The following is an 18,327-nucleotide window of genomic DNA, read 5'->3' as shown; positions in this document are numbered from 1 at the left end:
GATGGACAGAGATTTGGGCTCAGTCCCAAGGCTGGAAGGGGTCTCCTCTAAGCTTCTCATTCCAGAAACAGGTTGGAAGTTGAACCTGGCTCCAGAAGACACCTGTATCCACACAAGCAAGCAGCCCCTACAGCCCCAAGCCACATAGAAATCTCTGTAGCCATCAGTTTATCTGAAAAAACAAACTCGTCGGGGGGTAATAATCAAAAGGAATATCCCTCTGCTGCCCAGCGCAGACGACAGGATTTTATCCTCATTAAAAAAATATGATCTGTCGTTTGGCTAAATAACGTCTTGCAGCACTGAGCTTCCCAGCTACAAATGCCTCAGACAAAATAAACCCTCTTCCCCCCTGCCCCTTGTGCTGCAATAAGACAGAAAAAGTCCAAAATACCCATTTTCCCTAGACCACAGAGTGACAACAGCAGAATCTCCACACTTTACGCTCATGGTTTCTCCTCCCACCATAGACGTTTTGCCCTCAAAGATACGGGTGAGGCTTAAAAAAGCTCATTTCTCTTAAAACTGCCTATAATGAATTGTCCTCTCCTCTTCAGGGCCTTTGGGCTGCAGGCAGCAGCTACAGGTGTCCTGACCTGATAAGCTGTTCCTTTAGTTTTCATCTGAAGTCAACAGCAGGAGTTTGGTACCTCCTGAAGGACCATTTATTGTCTGCATTAGATGGATGACTCAACTTCTGTTGACCAGTAAGGGAATTTTGGGTGAGCACGGGTGAAATAAATACCTAATGTCAGTTAGATATACATGTCCTTTATTTCTCTTGGCTTCCAGCAGCTCCCCGATGATCTCCTTTGCAACCCTTGGTGAAAAGTTCCCAGCAAAAAAAGTTCCCAGCCCTGCACAGTAGGAAAAAAATGGGATGCAACCAGGGGAAAGCACCTTGGCTTGCCCTTGGGGTTTTAGTAGCAGGATTATGTTCAGGGCCACGAGCTGCTTCCAGACCACCAGGAATGCTGAGTCTGAAGAGCTGTTAATAGGAGCGTCTGTCTGGAGAAGGAAAACATGCACACACGCCAAATTCAGCTGCCAGTTATAAGCCTGCAGGTTTATTGCTAGAGCTGAAACAAAATCAGGCCAGATGGGGAGCCCTGCAGACAGAGTGGGTCCAACCATCCTAATTTGAGGTGATAATCGTTCAAGATTAAATTTAGGACTCATAGCATTGAAATGGCTGGACCGCATCCGTAGCCCTGATCCCGTCCCCGCTGCAGGCTAGTCTGTGGGGTCCTCATCCCACTCCTCATTGCAGAGGTCCGTCTCGCAGCAGGAATACCGGGATGTCAGGCGGGACTCTGCATCGGATGCCCGTTCTCGGCCGCAGTTCATCGCAGAGGTGCAGCCTTGCTGGTAATAGAGGGTCACCTTCCCTGCAGGGGTGGTGGGCAGAGAGGGAGCATGGTTAGAAGAAAGCAGCACTAAACTAAGAAAAATCAGTGGACTTTGAAGTTACCAGGTGAGAAACCAGCCCCTTAAATAGCACCCCCGAATGAAGTCACACCTTGCTTGTTTTAATTAGGAGAAAGAGCCAAGTGAGGCATGTGCACACAGACAAAACGCACATGGCTTCCTTGGGAGACAGAGTCCCTCCTTTGCCTAAAAGGGGCTTTTTTTTAACCATACATAGGGCAATCTCCATCACGAGATGAATTTGGCCCCTTGCGTTAGCCCTTTCCCACATCAGGTTCATCATTCCAACCTCATTCATTCTGCAAACCAATCTGGTTTTCCAAAGGCAAGGACAACCCCCACCGAACCAAAGGAAGCACATGGTTTTCACCCCCCCAGCTACGTACCCAGGGAGGTTTTAATGATGGCACATTTCTCTCTCCGCTCACAAGTCGTTTCGTTCGCTCCCCGGAAACATCCGACGAAGGGGATCTTGTACTTGCAGACTTTGCATTGAAGAGCCTCAACTGCAGCAGACAGAGACGAGGCAATGGACTTGGGGCTCTGTTCTGCAGAGCCATGGGGAGTTTTGCTTCAGGTGTCCCCACAATAAGATGGGGTGATCCCAGAGAAGATGTAGAGCCCACCAGGGAAGGGACCAAGCATCACCTTCACTTACAGACCTGGTAATGACAGCTCTCATCTGTAGGGGAGAGGCAGATGATGCCTATGGACACTTAACCCTTCTTGGCAGAGCTTTACAGACAGACATGGCCTTAGGTGAACAAATCAAACCACAGACCCACAGAGAATAAATGCGGATGTGGGCTCTGGGGTGGGGTTCATCCAGCTGCAATGGGGTTCATCCACAGCAAGACCATCACAACAGCTCTCTGGGCAGAGCAGGTGCACATCTAGCCCAGGATCCAGCAGCCTACAGCTGAAGCTCCTGGCCCAGAGGAGGTCTCCGTGGATTTAATAGCTCCCCTGGGAAGTGAGTGGAGAGAAAATCATTTTCATTCAAGCAATGATGAAAACAGTTGCAGAGATTTCTCTCCACTGACTGTAGACTCAGAGCAGATGATACCCAGCTCACACTGCAGACATCAAGAGCTTGGCAAGACCCATCCAACCGCCATCAGTTATTCCCCTGGCCTTCATTAAATCCCATTTAACTGTGACCCTCCACTTACCAACTCCAACGCACAAGACAAAGGTCAGCCCCACAAAGAGCACCTTCATCTTGGGAAAGGGGACAGACCCTGACCTCCCAGCTGCACCTCAGCCCAGCACAGGGTTACCTATGAAAGAGAATGGCTCAGGCAGTTTATTAATCCCTGTAACGAGTTTCCTCAGTGATCAGCCTTCGAGCAGGGGGAAAAAACCAATCCGGCAAGAGCCTCACAGTACAGATGCTTGTGAAGTCCCTTTTGGGGCAAAACAAGTAGAGAAACTTGAAGCACATGATTAGACAATCCTCCAGTACCTTAAAAAGCTGAAATACAGGCAATTCCACCTTTCTGCTCTATTCGTTTTAATAGCCATGCTTTCGAGGCAGAAATCTCCCAAGTGAATAAAATGCTCTTATGAGGAAAAAAAAACCCTACATTTCTTTATTTCCTAAGATGCTTCCGCCTCTTGCTCAGACATAGCACGGGCAATTGTCTGTGCCAGAAGCAGGCAGGTTTGGGCAAAGGGGAAAAAATCCGAACGCCCAACGTGGGGCTCGAACCCACGACCCTGAGATTAAGAGTCTCATGCTCTACCGACTGAGCTAGCCGGGCTGCCAAAACCTGCCTCTTTCCATTATTTTTCTCACCAAAAGTGTAAATTTGATGCCAATTTAGAAGAATGCCCAACTTTGTGAGTAGAAAAATAAGGGTATTCAAGTAAGTGGAAGTTCGTCCCTGGGAGATCTAAGAGGGTGTGTTGGGATGGTGCCAGCAGACACAAAACACAGAAGGAAGACGCAGAAGAGTCCCAAAGCAAAACCCCAAGAGAGGGTCCCTTACCAGACTCTGCTTTCCCCTCCGAGGTCCAAGCATCCACCGGCCACGTGTCCCCGCTGCCTTTATTCCTCTCCTGCGCTTGGGCTGACCCAGGACCTGAACGACCTCGGAGCCGATGGGGGACATTGTTTGGTGGGAACAATGCTTCTGCTCACACCTGGGCAAACACAGCTCCTTACCGAGCCTGGACAGACCTTCCAGGGCATGGAGTCATTCATTACATGGGCGAGTCTACAGGCTTTCAGGCCCTTTAATCTCTTTGTGCAGAGAACCACCCCCAGCTCCCAACTTTGAAGTCAACCCAGGGTTAAATCTGCAGGAAAGACCCAAAGAGGCAGAGTTTATAGACCTACGAGTAAGCCTATAGCCCTTCTCTGCTTGTGAAGGCAGCACCTTCACAAGTCCCCTTTTGAGACCAGCTAATTTGGGGTTTCTTCCACAAATAGCACCAGTAACGGGTAGCCTCATCCCATTTGGGGGTCCTGCCAAAAAGCAAACCCTCCCTTCTCTATCCCCCTCCCTGTTCAGTATCATGTTTAATCACACCGATTTATCCCACTGGGTGCAGCTTTTCATGGAGCAGAGAAGAGAATAAAAAAAACAAGGAGCACAAAACATTCACCTGATCCTGGAGCCCGTTTCTCCTAAGCTTGGAAGTAGGACTTTGCATAAGAGAAAGTTTCAGCACTTCCCATTCTCTCCCCTCCTTGCCTGTATTTTTCTTGTTTTGATTTTCTTATCCAGCCTTTCCCTCAGCCAAGCTACTCCGTGCATGGCACCTGGAACAGCCAAAACATGCTCTTCCCATACCCCTTCAAGGCAAAGACTCCTGCGGACCTGGGTTGTTGGCTTCCTTTAAAACACAGATGGATGGCAGAGCTGCGTGAACCGCTCCGTCACTCCGTATGGAGCAAACAAGCTTGTGCCACGGCCTTGATGGGACACACGTAGCCGAAAGCCAGTTGACAACCCCTGTGGGTGGATGCTTGCTTAATACAACAAGAAGCGCTCCAAGAACCAACACAACTCATGGACCACATGTGCTTGAGAAACATGGCTCATAACAGAGCACAGAGGCTGGTGTCCACAGACAGATGTCTTTTCTGGAGGGTTTAAGCTGCATGGTTATGGCCTTAAGTAATGACATGTTTAATTACGACATGATTCCAAGAAACCTGCCTAACTGCTTCAAGGTATTTCCAAGTCCTTTGGCTTCACCTGTACCATAAACACAATGTTTATGCAGCTGTTCTGGTGCTGACAGCACAAATACAGACGATACCCACATTTTCTCAAGCATGAAGCCAAGCTCACCTCCTCCAGACAGCCGGAGCCAAAGAGCAAGTGGATGAAGGTCCCGGAGGGTTGGGTCCTTGCGTGCCTCCAACGCGTATCCTGGTCCAGCCAACTCTGGAGAGAAGCGTGGTGTAACACTTTCCCAGTCCGCAGCTCAACTTGTTTTCATGTCTGCTGTGCGGCACTGTTTGCCCAGCTCTTGCATGTGGTGCATCCTCTGTTGTTGAGCAAAAGGCTTTGGTCTAAATCAAAAGGGATTCTGTCAATCTATGGCATTAAATATAAGAAAATAGGTTATGGCATATTTTTTTTCTGTGTTTAGAAGCATTGTGCTGTAAACTGAAGAATGTGGATTTGCTGGGATTTATCAGGCACTTTGAGAGTGTTTTGGTACGGCAGGTAACACCCTGCTGTTCACCTGGGGTTGGATTTGCTCCTATTTATCACCCCGTTCCAATCTGGAGAGGTTCACACGGCTCAGACTGCATAAAGCAGTAATAAATAACAGTGTTAGGGCTTGAGATGAGAGCAAGTAGGGATCACTCTGCAATACTAGAGATTAAAGGAGAATTTAAAACAGAGACAAATGATGGAAAGGGTGAGAAAGACGACAGATAAGACGACAGTTTTCCTCCTTTCAGCGAAAGAGAAGGCCACCCTGACTGACTCCTTGCTCCATCCTGCGTGAAACAGCCCTAAAATTTTTGCCAGGAGGAAGGGGAAAAAAGTGAAAACGAAAGAAGTTTGAACGCCCAACGTGGGGCTCGAACCCACGACCCTGAGATTAAGAGTCTCATGCTCTACCGACTGAGCTAGCCGGGCGCTGGGGCAAAAGGGGATGGTGCAGCTTCTGAGCAGCAGCCCAGATGCAGGCGGTGCAATGGGCGGGGGGGACTTGGGGAGGGGTGGATCGGGCTCGGGAGAGGGAGTACAGCAGGAGAGCTTCAGACTGGCAGGTCTGTTTTGTTTCTCCTCCTGTGGCTGGTGGAGTGCCAAGTCCCCTTTGGGCTGCAGCCAGCCAGACTCTGCACCCACGCCCGGGGAGGGCTGGGCCACCAGGCAGCGGGGGAGGGCGGGCGGGGGTCGGGATGCTCCGCATTGCGCGGCTGGTTCCGCTAAATTAAAAAAAAAAAAAAAAGGTAAAAAACACTTTTCCCTGACCGGGAATCGAACCCGGGCCGCGGCGGTGAGAGCGCCGAATCCTAACCACTAGACCACCAGGGAGCTGCAATCCCCTCCTTTTCCCCCCGGCTATAGCGCCAGATATGGGGGGCACAAAAGAGTTGGGTTGCACTTGATGCACAGGAGGGGCTCTGCTTGTTTTCCCCCTCCTTCCTTTAGCAGCTAAACGGTAAAATCCTCCCAAGCCAACGGGTCCTTGGGTTTACCTTCTGCTGCCATCCAGCGGTCGGCCCTTCTTGGTGGCTTCCCCAACACCTGGGAGTCCAGCAGTTACCCCAGAAAGGTCTTGCAGCCACTATATGACTTCTTCCCCCTCCTCCTGGGGACACCCTGTCCCCAAAGACATGGCGTTTCTGTCTGCTCCCATTAGAACTGGAAGGTCGTCCCAACTTTCCAGCTGCTGGATTCATCTCCATGCATTTAACTGGGTGGAAAACACCCCAGAAGCCACAGGTTCCTCCACTTCTTGGGTGCGATGTAAGGGTGGAAAAGAGCAGATTACTGGCATCTCAGTAGCTCTATAAAAGGTACGCAGAGCCGTGGATGATGATGTTGCTGCAAGGGGATCAGTCTGATCCTTGGGATTCATGAGAATTTCAGATCACTTACTAATTTTTCCTGATTTTTTGGCAACTTTCCCATGTTTGAACGCAGTTCAGTCATTACACAGGCCTCTTTCTCCAACTACTGCACACAGATCTCCTAATTTGACAGGGAAGTCTCCATTTTCAGAAGGGATTCACTTCAACTCCTAACAAGCCACACTACAGGTGACATTATAGCGGCACATATCTGCAAGTGGAACAGAAATAAGACTGGAGGAGGATGAAAACAGTTCAGCAGAAAAAGTGCTGCCGTTTCCTTTGCCAGGCTTTTTATATCTGAGTTTTTGGAAGAATGGAAATATGAACAGCAGAGAGCTTTAACAAAAGCTACATGGTGATGTAGGTCAGCAGAGATGCAGCAAGGAGGGGAAAGCCCAGATTTAACGGCAGCGAGTTGTGCTCCGGAGAGTTAATTGAATGTGGAGCCTGAGATTTTGGCTGCTGTTCTAGGTCATGTCCCAAGAACAAATAATTCCATCCAGAAGCAGGAATGCATGACTGCAGTCTCCCCCTCCACACAGACTTATTTTTTCAGCCCATTCGTGGGATGAATGAATGCAAAATGTTTTTTGGGGAAGGAAAAAAACTCATTGCTTGCTTTTGAGCATAGCAGAATCATCTCTTTGGGTACAAAAGTACAAAAAAAGTACAAAGTCCAGGACTGGAGCTGAGCCATGAGACAAGCATGGGAAGAAACTCAACCTGGACAAGAGAGAGGCTGGATGGGAGAGTAGAGATGCAAGAGGAAGAGCTGAGAAATATTTAAGTAATATTTAAGTCAAAGAAAGAGCAGCATCCCGGGAACAAAGCCAATGTCATGCAGGGACAGCACCAAGTTGTTCATCATCATGCAGCAGAAAAACTCTACCCCCTTGGCATATAACCCCCAATGCTGGATAATTCCTGCCCTGGGCTCTCTATTCAGAGTCTGTCCCATGGTACCCGAGCGAGGGCAGCTGGGAAGTCTGTGGGCAGGAGGCAGGACTGAAGCCAAGCTGGGAATGCAGCCCATGGGGTAGATCAGCAGTGTCCGTGACCACACATGGATGCTCCTCCAAGGCAACTTGCAAAAGGGTGAAACCCTCCAGGACTGAGCTTAAATAGAGACCCTGGACCATGGGCAGGGGGCGGGGAGTGGCAGGTGGGGCTCTTCAGGGCCGTTAATGTTCATTAGTGCCCTCAGCTGGGCAGCTGGTCTTTCCACGTTAGGAAGAGGAGATGCTGGTCCCCACGGGCATGGCAGGGTCCCTCTGTGTGAGCTCAGGATATGACAGCACAGAGTCCTCTTTATCTAAATGGCTGATGGAAAAAGATGAGATCTGATGAAGCCGCAGGGTGTAAATGGAAATTATTCCTCTCTTTCCGTGTGGAAAGCAAATGCTAAAAATTATGGATGTAAAAGAAGTGCTGGGATGAAGCAGTCATCCCACCCCCTCCATATGCAAGTGGTCTCAGGTTCAAAACCACCCCAAAATAACCAGTAAATTAAATCTTAAAGAGCACATGGGTGTCCTGTATAAGTGCATTGGAGAAGGGTGAGAAAGGGTAAAGGAGGGGGGGAAAAAAGCCTAAAAACTGTGTTTCTGCCTGGTTTCGAACCAGGGACCTTTCGCGTGTTAGGCGAACGTGATAACCGCTACACTACAGAAACCTGAAAATGGGCCCCCTGGGCATCCTGTTCCCGCCGAATTCCCAAGAAGCTGCCTTGCCCTCCCTTGCACTTAGCGACACTGATGCTCCACGCACGCCTTTGCTCCTTCTTCCCTTAGCCTCACTCTTCTCTTCTTTCACTCGTCTTCCAACAGCAACCAACACAAAAATTCCTCCAGCACCCTTTCCCAACACCAGCAGCCAGCCGCGCTTCGTCAGCAGCTCTTCAGGCTGCTCGCACCAATGCGCGCAAACAAGGCAATCCCAACGCCCCGTGCTTTGCACGGGCACAGCCACTTCCCCAACTAAAACTCCTCGTGCAGGCACACAGCGCGCCGCAAGCACGCCCGCCCCACAGGTACCCCAAAAAGGACCAGCACCCTACGGCCTTCGCTTTGCAAGGGGCAGGGCCAACGCCCCTTCTCCCGCCGGCCAGGCCCCAGCTAAAGGACGCTCCCCTGCCAGCCTCCCCGCACAGAACCACCCGACGCCTTCCACATCGGCGGGACGCGGAGGGAAAAGCCAGGAAAACGTTGTTTCTGCCCGGTTTCGAACCGGGGACCTTTCGCGTGTGAGGCGAACGTGATAACCGCTACACTACAGAAACGGGGTGAAGGGGCCCTTTTCCACCATGTCTGCAAGAGGGGAACCCCCTCTTCCCCAGTGGGTGCTCCCAAGCACCCCACAGCCCTCGGCAAAATGCACCCCTCTCCCGTCTTGCTCCCCACACCCCAAAAACACTTGCTTTTACCCCATGTTCTCTTCCCAGCGCTGGGCGGCTCATGGAGCATCACCCCAAAACACGGAGCTGCTCCGCTAACTCCAAGGCCTTTGCACGCTCCGTCGCACCTTTGCCTCACGCTCAAAAGGCCCTCCGCTCAAATCCACGCACAAACAGCCTCATCTTTTTCCACAAAACACACAAAAAAACAAACCCCAGCCACTTGCTTCCGCTGCCCCAGCCAGAGGCGGCACGTGTGTGCCCTGATCAGGCATTTCACCGGATTTGGGGTGGGGTTGGGTTGGGTTCCTCCGTGATAAACCCCAAGCGAAAGAAAAGGGGTCGGTTCTGTTGCTGAATACGAACGCTCTTTGTGCAAGACTCACAGCGTTTCCGCGTGTATCGTGCGTGTCTTTCAAGTTGTCGGTCCAGGGGTGCATCGTGATATGGAAAATTGTGGTTTCCCTGGGCTGCGAGCCCTTTGCAGCCCTGCCGCCCTGCGCCTGGAGGCACCGTTTTGGTGAAGGGCGTGACTGGGAGACAAAGGCTCTAAAGGAGCTGCCCTAAAAGCGCCCGGGAAAGCCCAAAAGAGGTGTTTCTGCCTGGTTTCGAACCAGGGACCTTTCGCGTGTTAGGCGAACGTGATAACCGCTACACTACAGAAACCTGAAAATGGGCCCCCTGGGCATCCTGTTCCCGCCGAATTCCCAAGAAGCTGCCTTGCCCTCCCTTGCACTTAGCGACACTGATGCTCCACGCACGCCTTTGCTCCTTCTTCCCTTAGCCTCACTCTTCTCTTCTTTCACTCGTCTTCCAACAGCAACCAACACAAAAATTCCTCCAGCACCCTTTCCCAACACCAGCAGCCAGCCGCGCTTCGTCAGCAGCTCTTCAGGCTGCTCGCACCAATGCGCGCAAACAAGGCAATCCCAACGCCCCGTGCTTTGCACGGGCACAGCCACTTCCCCAACTAAAACTCCTCGTGCAGGCACACAGCGCGCCGCAAGCACGCCCGCCCCACAGGTACCCCAAAAAGGACCAGCACCCTACGGCCTTCGCTTTGCAAGGGGCAGGGCCAACGCCCCTTCTCCCGCCGGCCAGGCCCCAGCTAAAGGACGCTCCCCTGCCAGCCTCCCCGCACAGAACCACCCGACGCCTTCCACATCGGCGGGACGCGGAGGGAAAAGCCAGGAAAACGTTGTTTCTGCCCGGTTTCGAACCGGGGACCTTTCGCGTGTGAGGCGAACGTGATAACCGCTACACTACAGAAACGGGGTGAAGGGGCCCTTTTCCACCATGTCTGCAAGAGGGGAACCCCCTCTTCCCCAGTGGGTGCTCCCAAGCACCCCACAGCCCTCGGCAAAATGCACCCCTCTCCCGTCTTGCTCCCCACACCCCAAAAACACTTGCTTTTACCCCATGTTCTCTTCCCAGCGCTGGGCGGCTCATGGAGCATCACCCCAAAACACGGAGCTGCTCCGCTAACTCCAAGGCCTTTGCACGCTCCGTCGCACCTTTGCCTCACGCTCAAAAGGCCCTCCGCTCAAATCCACGCACAAACAGCCTCATCTTTTTCCACAAAACACACAAAAAAACAAACCCCAGCCACTTGCTTCCGCTGCCCCAGCCAGAGGCGGCACGTGTGTGCCCTGATCAGGCATTTCACCGGATTTGGGGTGGGGTTGGGTTGGGTTCCTCCGTGATAAACCCCAAGCGAAAGAAAAGGGGTCGGTTCTGTTGCTGAATACGAACGCTCTTTGTGCAAGACTCACAGCGTTTCCGCGTATATCGTGCGTGTCTTTCAAGTTGTCGGTCCAGGGGTGCATCGTGATATGGAAAATTGTGGTTTCCCTGGGCTGCGAGCCCTTTGCAGCCCTGCCGCCCTGCGCCTGGAGGCACCGTTTTGGTGAAGGGCGTGACTGGGAGACAAAGGCTCTAAAGGAGCTGCCCTAAAAGCGCCCGGGAAAGCCCAAAAGAGGTGTTTCTGCCTGGTTTCGAACCAGGGACCTTTCGCGTGTTAGGCGAACGTGATAACCGCTACACTACAGAAACCTGAAAATGGGCCCCCTGGGCATCCTGTTCCCGCCGAATTCCCAAGAAGCTGCCTTGCCCTCCCTTGCACTTAGCGACACTGATGCTCCACGCACGCCTTTGCTCCTTCTTCCCTCAGCCTCACTCTTCTCTTCTTTCACTCGTCTTCCAACAGCAACCAACACAAAAATTCCTCCAGCACCCTTTCCCAACACCAGCAGCCAGCCGCGCTTCGTCAGCAGCTCTTCAGGCTGCTCGCACCAATGCGCGCAAACAAGGCAATCCCAACGCCCCGTGCTTTGCACGGGCACAGCCACTTCCCCAACTAAAACTCCTCGTGCAGGCACACAGCGCGCCGCAAGCACGCCCGCCCCACAGGTACCCCAAAAAGGACCAGCACCCTACGGCCTTCGCTTTGCAAGGGGCAGGGCCAACGCCCCTTCTCCCGCCGGCCAGGCCCCAGCTAAAGGACGCTCCCCTGCCAGCCTCCCCGCACAGAACCACCCGACGCCTTCCACATCGGCGGGACGCGGAGGGAAAAGCCAGGAAAACGTTGTTTCTGCCCGGTTTCGAACCGGGGACCTTTCGCGTGTGAGGCGAACGTGATAACCGCTACACTACAGAAACGGGGTGAAGGGGCCCTTTTCCACCATGTCTGCAAGAGGGGAACCCCCTCTTCCCCAGTGGGTGCTCCCAAGCACCCCACAGCCCTCGGCAAAATGCACCCCTCTCCCGTCTTGCTCCCCACACCCCAAAAACACTTGCTTTTACCCCATGTTCTCTTCCCAGCGCTGGGCGGCTCATGGAGCATCACCCCAAAACACGGAGCTGCTCCGCTAACTCCAAGGCCTTTGCACGCTCCGTCGCACCTTTGCCTCACGCTCAAAAGGCCCTCCGCTCAAATCCACGCACAAACAGCCTCATCTTTTTCCACAAAACACACAAAAAAACAAACCCCAGCCACTTGCTTCCGCTGCCCCAGCCAGAGGCGGCACGTGTGTGCCCTGATCAGGCATTTCACCGGATTTGGGGTGGGGTTGGGTTGGGTTCCTCCGTGATAAACCCCAAGCGAAAGAAAAGGGGTCGGTTCTGTTGCTGAATACGAACGCTCTTTGTGCAAGACTCACAGCGTTTCCGCGTGTATCGTGCGTGTCTTTCAAGTTGTCGGTCCAGGGGTGCATCGTGATATGGAAAATTGTGGTTTCCCTGGGCTGCGAGCCCTTTGCAGCCCTGCCGCCCTGCGCCTGGAGGCACCGTTTTGGTGAAGGGCGTGACTGGGAGACAAAGGCTCTAAAGGAGCTGCCCTAAAAGCGCCCGGGAAAGCCCAAAAGAGGTGTTTCTGCCTGGTTTCGAACCAGGGACCTTTCGCGTGTTAGGCGAACGTGATAACCGCTACACTACAGAAACCTGAAAATGGGCCCCCTGGGCATCCTGTTCCCGCCGAATTCCCAAGAAGCTGCCTTGCCCTCCCTTGCACTTAGCGACACTGATGCTCCACGCACGCCTTTGCTCCTTCTTCCCTTAGCCTCACTCTTCTCTTCTTTCACTCGTCTTCCAACAGCAACCAACACAAAAATTCCTCCAGCACCCTTTCCCAACACCAGCAGCCAGCCGCGCTTCGTCAGCAGCTCTTCAGGCTGCTCGCACCAATGCGCGCAAACAAGGCAATCCCAACGCCCCGTGCTTTGCACGGGCACAGCCACTTCCCCAACTAAAACTCCTCGTGCAGGCACACAGCGCGCCGCAAGCACGCCCGCCCCACAGGTACCCCAAAAAGGACCAGCACCCTACGGCCTTCGCTTTGCAAGGGGCAGGGCCAACGCCCCTTCTCCCGCCGGCCAGGCCCCAGCTAAAGGACGCTCCCCTGCCAGCCTCCCCGCACAGAACCACCCGACGCCTTCCACATCGGCGGGACGCGGAGGGAAAAGCCAGGAAAACGTTGTTTCTGCCCGGTTTCGAACCGGGGACCTTTCGCGTGTGAGGCGAACGTGATAACCGCTACACTACAGAAACGGGGTGAAGGGGCCCTTTTCCACCATGTCTGCAAGAGGGGAACCCCCTCTTCCCCAGTGGGTGCTCCCAAGCACCCCACAGCCCTCGGCAAAATGCACCCCTCTCCCGTCTTGCTCCCCACACCCCAAAAACACTTGCTTTTACCCCATGTTCTCTTCCCAGCGCTGGGCGGCTCATGGAGCATCACCCCAAAACACGGAGCTGCTCCGCTAACTCCAAGGCCTTTGCACGCTCCGTCGCACCTTTGCCTCACGCTCAAAAGGCCCTCCGCTCAAATCCACGCACAAACAGCCTCATCTTTTTCCACAAAACACACAAAAAAACAAACCCCAGCCACTTGCTTCCGCTGCCCCAGCCAGAGGCGGCACGTGTGTGCCCTGATCAGGCATTTCACCGGATTTGGGGTGGGGTTGGGTTGGGTTCCTCCGTGATAAACCCCAAGCGAAAGAAAAGGGGTCGGTTCTGTTGCTGAATACGAACGCTCTTTGTGCAAGACTCACAGCGTTTCCGCGTGTATCGTGCGTGTCTTTCAAGTTGTCGGTCCAGGGGTGCATCGTGATATGGAAAATTGTGGTTTCCCTGGGCTGCGAGCCCTTTGCAGCCCTGCCGCCCTGCGCCTGGAGGCACCGTTTTGGTGAAGGGCGTGACTGGGAGACAAAGGCTCTAAAGGAGCTGCCCTAAAAGCGCCCGGGAAAGCCCAAAAGAGGTGTTTCTGCCTGGTTTCGAACCAGGGACCTTTCGCGTGTTAGGCGAACGTGATAACCGCTACACTACAGAAACCTGAAAATGGGCCTCCTGGGCATCCTGTTCCCGCCGAATTCCCAAGAAGCTGCCTTGCCCTCCCTTGCACTTAGCGACACTGATGCTCCACGCACGCCTTTGCTCCTTCTTCCCTTAGCCTCACTCTTCTCTTCTTTCACTCGTCTTCCAACAGCAACCAACACAAAAATTCCTCCAGCACCCTTTCCCAACACCAGCAGCCAGCCGCGCTTCGTCAGCAGCTCTTCAGGCTGCTCGCACCAATGCGCGCAAACAAGGCAATCCCAACGCCCCGTGCTTTGCACGGGCACAGCCACTTCCCCAACTAAAACTCCTCGTGCAGGCACACAGCGCGCCGCAAGCACGCCCGCCCCACAGGTACCCCAAAAAGGACCAGCACCCTACGGCCTTCGCTTTGCAAGGGGCAGGGCCAACGCCCCTTCTCCCGCCGGCCAGGCCCCAGCTAAAGGACGCTCCCCTGCCAGCCTCCCCGCACAGAACCACCCGACGCCTTCCACATCGGCGGGACGCGGAGGGAAAAGCCAGGAAAACGTTGTTTCTGCCCGGTTTCGAACCGGGGACCTTTCGCGTGTGAGGCGAACGTGATAACCGCTACACTACAGAAACGGGGTGAAGGGGCCCTTTTCCACCATGTCTGCAAGAGGGGAACCCCCTCTTCCCCAGTGGGTGCTCCCAAGCACCCCACAGCCCTCGGCAAAATGCACCCCTCTCCCGTCTTGCTCCCCACACCCCAAAAACACTTGCTTTTACCCCATGTTCTCTTCCCAGCGCTGGGCGGCTCATGGAGCATCACCCCAAAACACGGAGCTGCTCCGCTAACTCCAAGGCCTTTGCACGCTCCGTCGCACCTTTGCCTCACGCTCAAAAGGCCCTCCGCTCAAATCCACGCACAAACAGCCTCATCTTTTTCCACAAAACACACAAAAAAACAAACCCCAGCCACTTGCTTCCGCTGCCCCAGCCAGAGGCGGCACGTGTGTGCCCTGATCAGGCATTTCACCGGATTTGGGGTGGGGTTGGGTTGGGTTCCTCCGTGATAAACCCCAAGCGAAAGAAAAGGGGTCGGTTCTGTTGCTGAATACGAACGCTCTTTGTGCAAGACTCACAGCGTTTCCGCGTGTATCGTGCGTGTCTTTCAAGTTGTCGGTCCAGGGGTGCATCGTGATATGGAAAATTGTGGTTTCCCTGGGCTGCGAGCCCTTTGCAGCCCTGCCGCCCTGCGCCTGGAGGCACCGTTTTGGTGAAGGGCGTGACTGGGAGACAAAGGCTCTAAAGGAGCTGCCCTAAAAGCGCCCGGGAAAGCCCAAAAGAGGTGTTTCTGCCTGGTTTCGAACCAGGGACCTTTCGCGTGTTAGGCGAACGTGATAACCGCTACACTACAGAAACGCGATGTAAGGGGTTTCGGGGTGACCCCGTTGTGACAGGATGGAGCCAGGTCTCCACTCCACCTTCTCCCAGCTCCTTTTATACCGAAATTCTCCTTAAATTTTCCATTAGCATTACAAAATTACCATTTTTTGTAGCCATCCACAGTCGGGGGATGAGGAAGAGTTTTTCTTTGGGAGAGGATGGGGAGCAGGGGGCCGCTGCCCACACCGACGTGCAGAGGAATCCTGCGGGACCCCCGAGGAGGAAAAAAAGCGATTTTTAAAGAACTTGTCTTTTTTCTAGAGAGAAACTTTCCCTGACCGGGAATCGAACCCGGGCCACGGCGGTGAAAGCGCCGGATCCTAGCCACTAGACCACCAGGGAGAGCTGATACTATCACAAACAAATGTTTTTAATTAATTTAGCTATTTTTTAAAATTAATTTTATTATTTTTAAGTAATTTTCTTATTTTTTTAGTAATTCTGCGGCCGGAGCAAAGCAGCTCCTGTTGGGCTGATGCGAGGCAGCAACTCTGGGGGCTAAATGTGCCGAGATAAACGATGAGATTGGTAAAATTGAGGTGAATATCGGCTCCCTGGTGGTCTAGTGGCTAGGATTCGGCGCTTTCACCGCCGCGGCCCGGGTTCGATTCCCGGTCAGGGAACGACGAAGTGAGCCTTTTCCAAAATTAGGCTGGTTTTCTAAATTGCCTCCCATCTCTGCTGGCTTTCCGCCTTTCTCTAGAAAGAAACAGGCAATTCTCAAGCCATGGAAGATTAAAGCAATTGAGCTGTTTCTGTAAGAATAACATTCCTATGGTCTGGTGGGACTGAATTTGGGGAGCATGTACTCTGCTCCCCTTCCCTGGATCAGGGGCTGCTGGGGGACAGGGATGCTTGAAGGGATTCCTGCACATTCCTACCCAAAAAGGACGGTTTTCCCCAGCGCAGGGGACAGAAGCAGCGATGCATCCACGACGGGGTGAGACTCCAGGCTGCGCTGAACCTGCTGCCCGCTTGTCACCGTGTCCCCAGGGGAAATATTAGCACCCAGACTAAAATACATCCCCACCTGCAGCTTGTACCGTGAACAGATACTTTTGCAACCGCGGCCATTCCAGAGGTTGGAGGAATATTGATGGACAAAATTCATGAAAAGGAGTAAAAATGAAAATATTTAAGGCTGTTTCTGCCCGGTTTCGAACCGGGGACCTTTCGCGTGTGAGGCGAACGTGATAATCGCTACACTACAGAAACCCCCTGGCCCTTTTTGGGGGGCTCCCTCTGCCCTCCCCTGTATCCCATCCTTAACCCCCCCCCCCTTTGTACAACCAACACGCGTTGGAAAAAAGAGCTTTTCCACGGAATTCCCGCAGAACACCGCCTTCCTGCCGCTGGGAAGCCTTTGATAGCGTCTCATCCCCGTTTTTAATCGCAGGACCAAAAATGGCATAAATTAACATAAATGCCAAAATTGCATCGCAGGACCTGGGTGGGGGAGATTTTCCAGCCTTTCCAACAAATTTCTCTGCTGGGGGGTTTCGCCCCACTCCCGGCCCCAGCACGGGCAGGAGAGAGGGGCTGAAACCACCAGAATCCCGCACCCAAATGAGGACAGAAAGGGGCTTTGGAGCAGCCCGGCTAGCTCAGTCGGTAGAGCATGAGACTCTTAATCTCAGGGTCGTGGGTTCGAGCCCCACGTTGGGCGCTTTTTCCCCCCCCCCCCCCCCCCACGCTACCACGACTCAGCTGGAAATCATTCCCGATCTTTCAGTGCCCCCCCCCCCCCGCTGGTAATCACCATAAAGCGCCCCTAAAAAATTTAAAAACTAAAAAAAAACTTAATTTTTAGCAGGGCTGTATTCCCTTTTCTGGGGGAAACTCGTCACCGTCAGGATGGCCGAGTGGTCTAAGGCGCCAGACTCAAGGCTCTGCCTTCCCGCAGGTTTGGGGATTCTGGTCTCCGTGTGGAGGCGTGGGTTCAAATCCCACTCCTGACAGGTTCCCTTTTGGGGGGGGGGAGCTCATTCCTACAAAAACCCTCTTTTTCCCCTACAAAAACCCTCATTTTCCCCTTCGCGCCGCTCCCTCTGCGTGGTTACACCGCCAAAATTTATTAAACTGGTGTTTTCTCCCGGCGTGGGGGTGGGAAGGGCTGGTTTCGCTTTTTTTTTTTTAACCGAATTCAGGCTTTTTTTGCACTCCTCGGTGGCGAAACCAGCTGGTTGGCTTGAAATCAGCCGAACGGCCCCCCAAAATAAGGTGGGTTTTGGAGCAGCCCTTGAAGGAGGCTCGGAGGGTCTCGGAGCCGCCTTGGGCAGGGCGGAACGTGCAGGCAGGGTGCAGGCAGGGTGCGGGCAGGCAGGAAAAAGCCGGCAGCAGTGTTTCTGTAGTGTAGTGGTTATCACGTTCGCCTCACACGCGAAAGGTCCCCGGTTCGAAACCGGGCAGAAACACTAAGTTTTCCTTTACCCTTGCTTGTTTTGGGGGTTTTCTTTAATTTTTTTTTTCTCCTCTCCCCCTCCCCCCCCCCCCGAAAATACTACCTTTCCGATTTCTTCCGGGTTTTGCACGGTTTGGATAAATATTTCTCGCTGCCACCCATATGAAATAAAATTTCTAAATAGTAAATAGCACCGATAAAAACAATAAATAATAAAAAAGAGGCGAGGCTGGGCTGCAGCACCTTTGGGGATGCCTGGCGGCTGCGTTAGGCTGGAGGCAACATCCTGCCCGGGCAGGTGTGCACGCGTGGGAAGGTGTAGGAACAAGAGGGGGTAAGGAATGTTTTTAGGGGGGCGTCTTGTTATAATATGAAAAGGGTTTTCCCTAAAAAAAAAAGGGTCTGGGAGGAGGAAAAAAAAAAAAAAAAAAAGAAAAAAATCTTCCCTGACCGGGAATCGAACCCGGGCCGCGGCGGTGAGAGCGCCGAATCCTAACCACTAGACCACCAGGGAGGCTGCTTATGGCCCCCCCCACACCGCTGGATCGCAGGCAGCACCAATTATTGCATTTTTTTGCCCTCTTTCCCACTTATTTTCGGTCCTTTTCCTCTGTCCTCACTGCATCCTCCACCTCATCCCCGCTGCAGCTCAAGCAGAAAGGTCATCCCAGCAGCCAGCCCATGGCTTTCCTTTGGGGAACAGCAGCTTTCCTGGCCGTCCAGTGATCAGATTTATCCATATCCAGGCGATTCCTGGAAGGAAAGCACACCCCGCGGCACAGCACAACTCCCCTTGCTCATTACTGGGAACCAGTTTGGAGC

At 53.2% G+C, this 18,327-nt stretch overlaps 1 long non-coding RNA gene and 21 other non-coding genes across 22 annotated transcripts; 4 read left to right on the top strand and 18 right to left on the bottom strand.

Annotated features, from left to right (window-relative positions):
* Positions 1-2,262: 2,262 nt before the first annotated feature.
* On the bottom strand, positions 2,263-3,567 carry LOC148052514 (uncharacterized). The gene is made up of 3 exons (XR_015698533.1): positions 3,420-3,567; positions 2,601-2,708; positions 2,263-2,394 (listed from the first exon to the last, which is right to left on the bottom strand). It is a non-coding gene; the product is annotated as an uncharacterized LOC148052514 (long non-coding RNA).
* TRNAK-CUU (transfer RNA lysine (anticodon CUU)) lies at positions 3,119-3,191 on the bottom strand. The gene has a single exon. It is a non-coding gene; the product is annotated as a tRNA-Lys (tRNA).
* A 1,894-nt stretch (positions 3,568-5,461) lies between the features above and the next one.
* TRNAK-CUU (transfer RNA lysine (anticodon CUU)) lies at positions 5,462-5,534 on the bottom strand. Its single transcript has one exon. It is a non-coding gene; the product is annotated as a tRNA-Lys (tRNA).
* A 330-nt stretch (positions 5,535-5,864) lies between these two features.
* Positions 5,865-5,936, bottom strand: TRNAE-CUC (transfer RNA glutamic acid (anticodon CUC)). The gene has a single exon. It is a non-coding gene; the product is annotated as a tRNA-Glu (tRNA).
* A 2,141-nt stretch (positions 5,937-8,077) lies between these two features.
* TRNAV-AAC (transfer RNA valine (anticodon AAC)) lies at positions 8,078-8,150 on the bottom strand. Its single transcript has one exon. It is a non-coding gene; the product is annotated as a tRNA-Val (tRNA).
* Positions 8,151-8,683: 533 nt separating this feature from the next.
* On the bottom strand, positions 8,684-8,756 carry TRNAV-CAC (transfer RNA valine (anticodon CAC)). Its single transcript has one exon. It is a non-coding gene; the product is annotated as a tRNA-Val (tRNA).
* Positions 8,757-9,463: 707 nt separating this feature from the next.
* Positions 9,464-9,536, bottom strand: TRNAV-AAC (transfer RNA valine (anticodon AAC)). Its single transcript has one exon. It is a non-coding gene; the product is annotated as a tRNA-Val (tRNA).
* Positions 9,537-10,069: 533 nt separating this feature from the next.
* Positions 10,070-10,142, bottom strand: TRNAV-CAC (transfer RNA valine (anticodon CAC)). The gene has a single exon. It is a non-coding gene; the product is annotated as a tRNA-Val (tRNA).
* Positions 10,143-10,849: 707 nt separating this feature from the next.
* Positions 10,850-10,922, bottom strand: TRNAV-AAC (transfer RNA valine (anticodon AAC)). Its single transcript has one exon. It is a non-coding gene; the product is annotated as a tRNA-Val (tRNA).
* Positions 10,923-11,455: 533 nt separating this feature from the next.
* On the bottom strand, positions 11,456-11,528 carry TRNAV-CAC (transfer RNA valine (anticodon CAC)). Its single transcript has one exon. It is a non-coding gene; the product is annotated as a tRNA-Val (tRNA).
* Positions 11,529-12,235: 707 nt separating this feature from the next.
* Positions 12,236-12,308, bottom strand: TRNAV-AAC (transfer RNA valine (anticodon AAC)). The gene has a single exon. It is a non-coding gene; the product is annotated as a tRNA-Val (tRNA).
* A 533-nt stretch (positions 12,309-12,841) lies between these two features.
* Positions 12,842-12,914, bottom strand: TRNAV-CAC (transfer RNA valine (anticodon CAC)). Its single transcript has one exon. It is a non-coding gene; the product is annotated as a tRNA-Val (tRNA).
* Positions 12,915-13,621: 707 nt separating this feature from the next.
* On the bottom strand, positions 13,622-13,694 carry TRNAV-AAC (transfer RNA valine (anticodon AAC)). The gene has a single exon. It is a non-coding gene; the product is annotated as a tRNA-Val (tRNA).
* Positions 13,695-14,227: 533 nt separating this feature from the next.
* Positions 14,228-14,300, bottom strand: TRNAV-CAC (transfer RNA valine (anticodon CAC)). Its single transcript has one exon. It is a non-coding gene; the product is annotated as a tRNA-Val (tRNA).
* A 707-nt stretch (positions 14,301-15,007) lies between these two features.
* On the bottom strand, positions 15,008-15,080 carry TRNAV-AAC (transfer RNA valine (anticodon AAC)). The gene has a single exon. It is a non-coding gene; the product is annotated as a tRNA-Val (tRNA).
* Positions 15,081-15,374: 294 nt separating this feature from the next.
* Positions 15,375-15,446, bottom strand: TRNAE-UUC (transfer RNA glutamic acid (anticodon UUC)). Its single transcript has one exon. It is a non-coding gene; the product is annotated as a tRNA-Glu (tRNA).
* Positions 15,447-15,655: 209 nt separating this feature from the next.
* On the top strand, positions 15,656-15,727 carry TRNAE-UUC (transfer RNA glutamic acid (anticodon UUC)). The gene has a single exon. It is a non-coding gene; the product is annotated as a tRNA-Glu (tRNA).
* A 519-nt stretch (positions 15,728-16,246) lies between these two features.
* TRNAV-CAC (transfer RNA valine (anticodon CAC)) lies at positions 16,247-16,319 on the bottom strand. Its single transcript has one exon. It is a non-coding gene; the product is annotated as a tRNA-Val (tRNA).
* Positions 16,320-16,697: 378 nt separating this feature from the next.
* On the top strand, positions 16,698-16,770 carry TRNAK-CUU (transfer RNA lysine (anticodon CUU)). The gene has a single exon. It is a non-coding gene; the product is annotated as a tRNA-Lys (tRNA).
* Positions 16,771-16,952: 182 nt separating this feature from the next.
* On the top strand, positions 16,953-17,062 carry TRNAL-CAA (transfer RNA leucine (anticodon CAA)). The gene is made up of 2 exons: positions 16,953-16,990; positions 17,017-17,062. It is a non-coding gene; the product is annotated as a tRNA-Leu (tRNA).
* A 383-nt stretch (positions 17,063-17,445) lies between these two features.
* TRNAV-CAC (transfer RNA valine (anticodon CAC)) lies at positions 17,446-17,518 on the top strand. Its single transcript has one exon. It is a non-coding gene; the product is annotated as a tRNA-Val (tRNA).
* A 429-nt stretch (positions 17,519-17,947) lies between these two features.
* On the bottom strand, positions 17,948-18,019 carry TRNAE-CUC (transfer RNA glutamic acid (anticodon CUC)). Its single transcript has one exon. It is a non-coding gene; the product is annotated as a tRNA-Glu (tRNA).
* Positions 18,020-18,327: the final 308 nt, after the last annotated feature.

The sequence above is a fragment of the Nipponia nippon genome, unplaced genomic scaffold (assembly GCF_047370975.1).
Source record: "Nipponia nippon isolate SJK-2023a ecotype South Korea unplaced genomic scaffold, ASM4737097v1 scaffold_47, whole genome shotgun sequence".
NCBI lineage: Eukaryota > Metazoa > Chordata > Aves > Pelecaniformes > Threskiornithidae > Nipponia > Nipponia nippon.
Note: the sequence above shows the minus strand (reverse complement) of the source record. Positions and strands in the feature narration are given on the sequence as shown.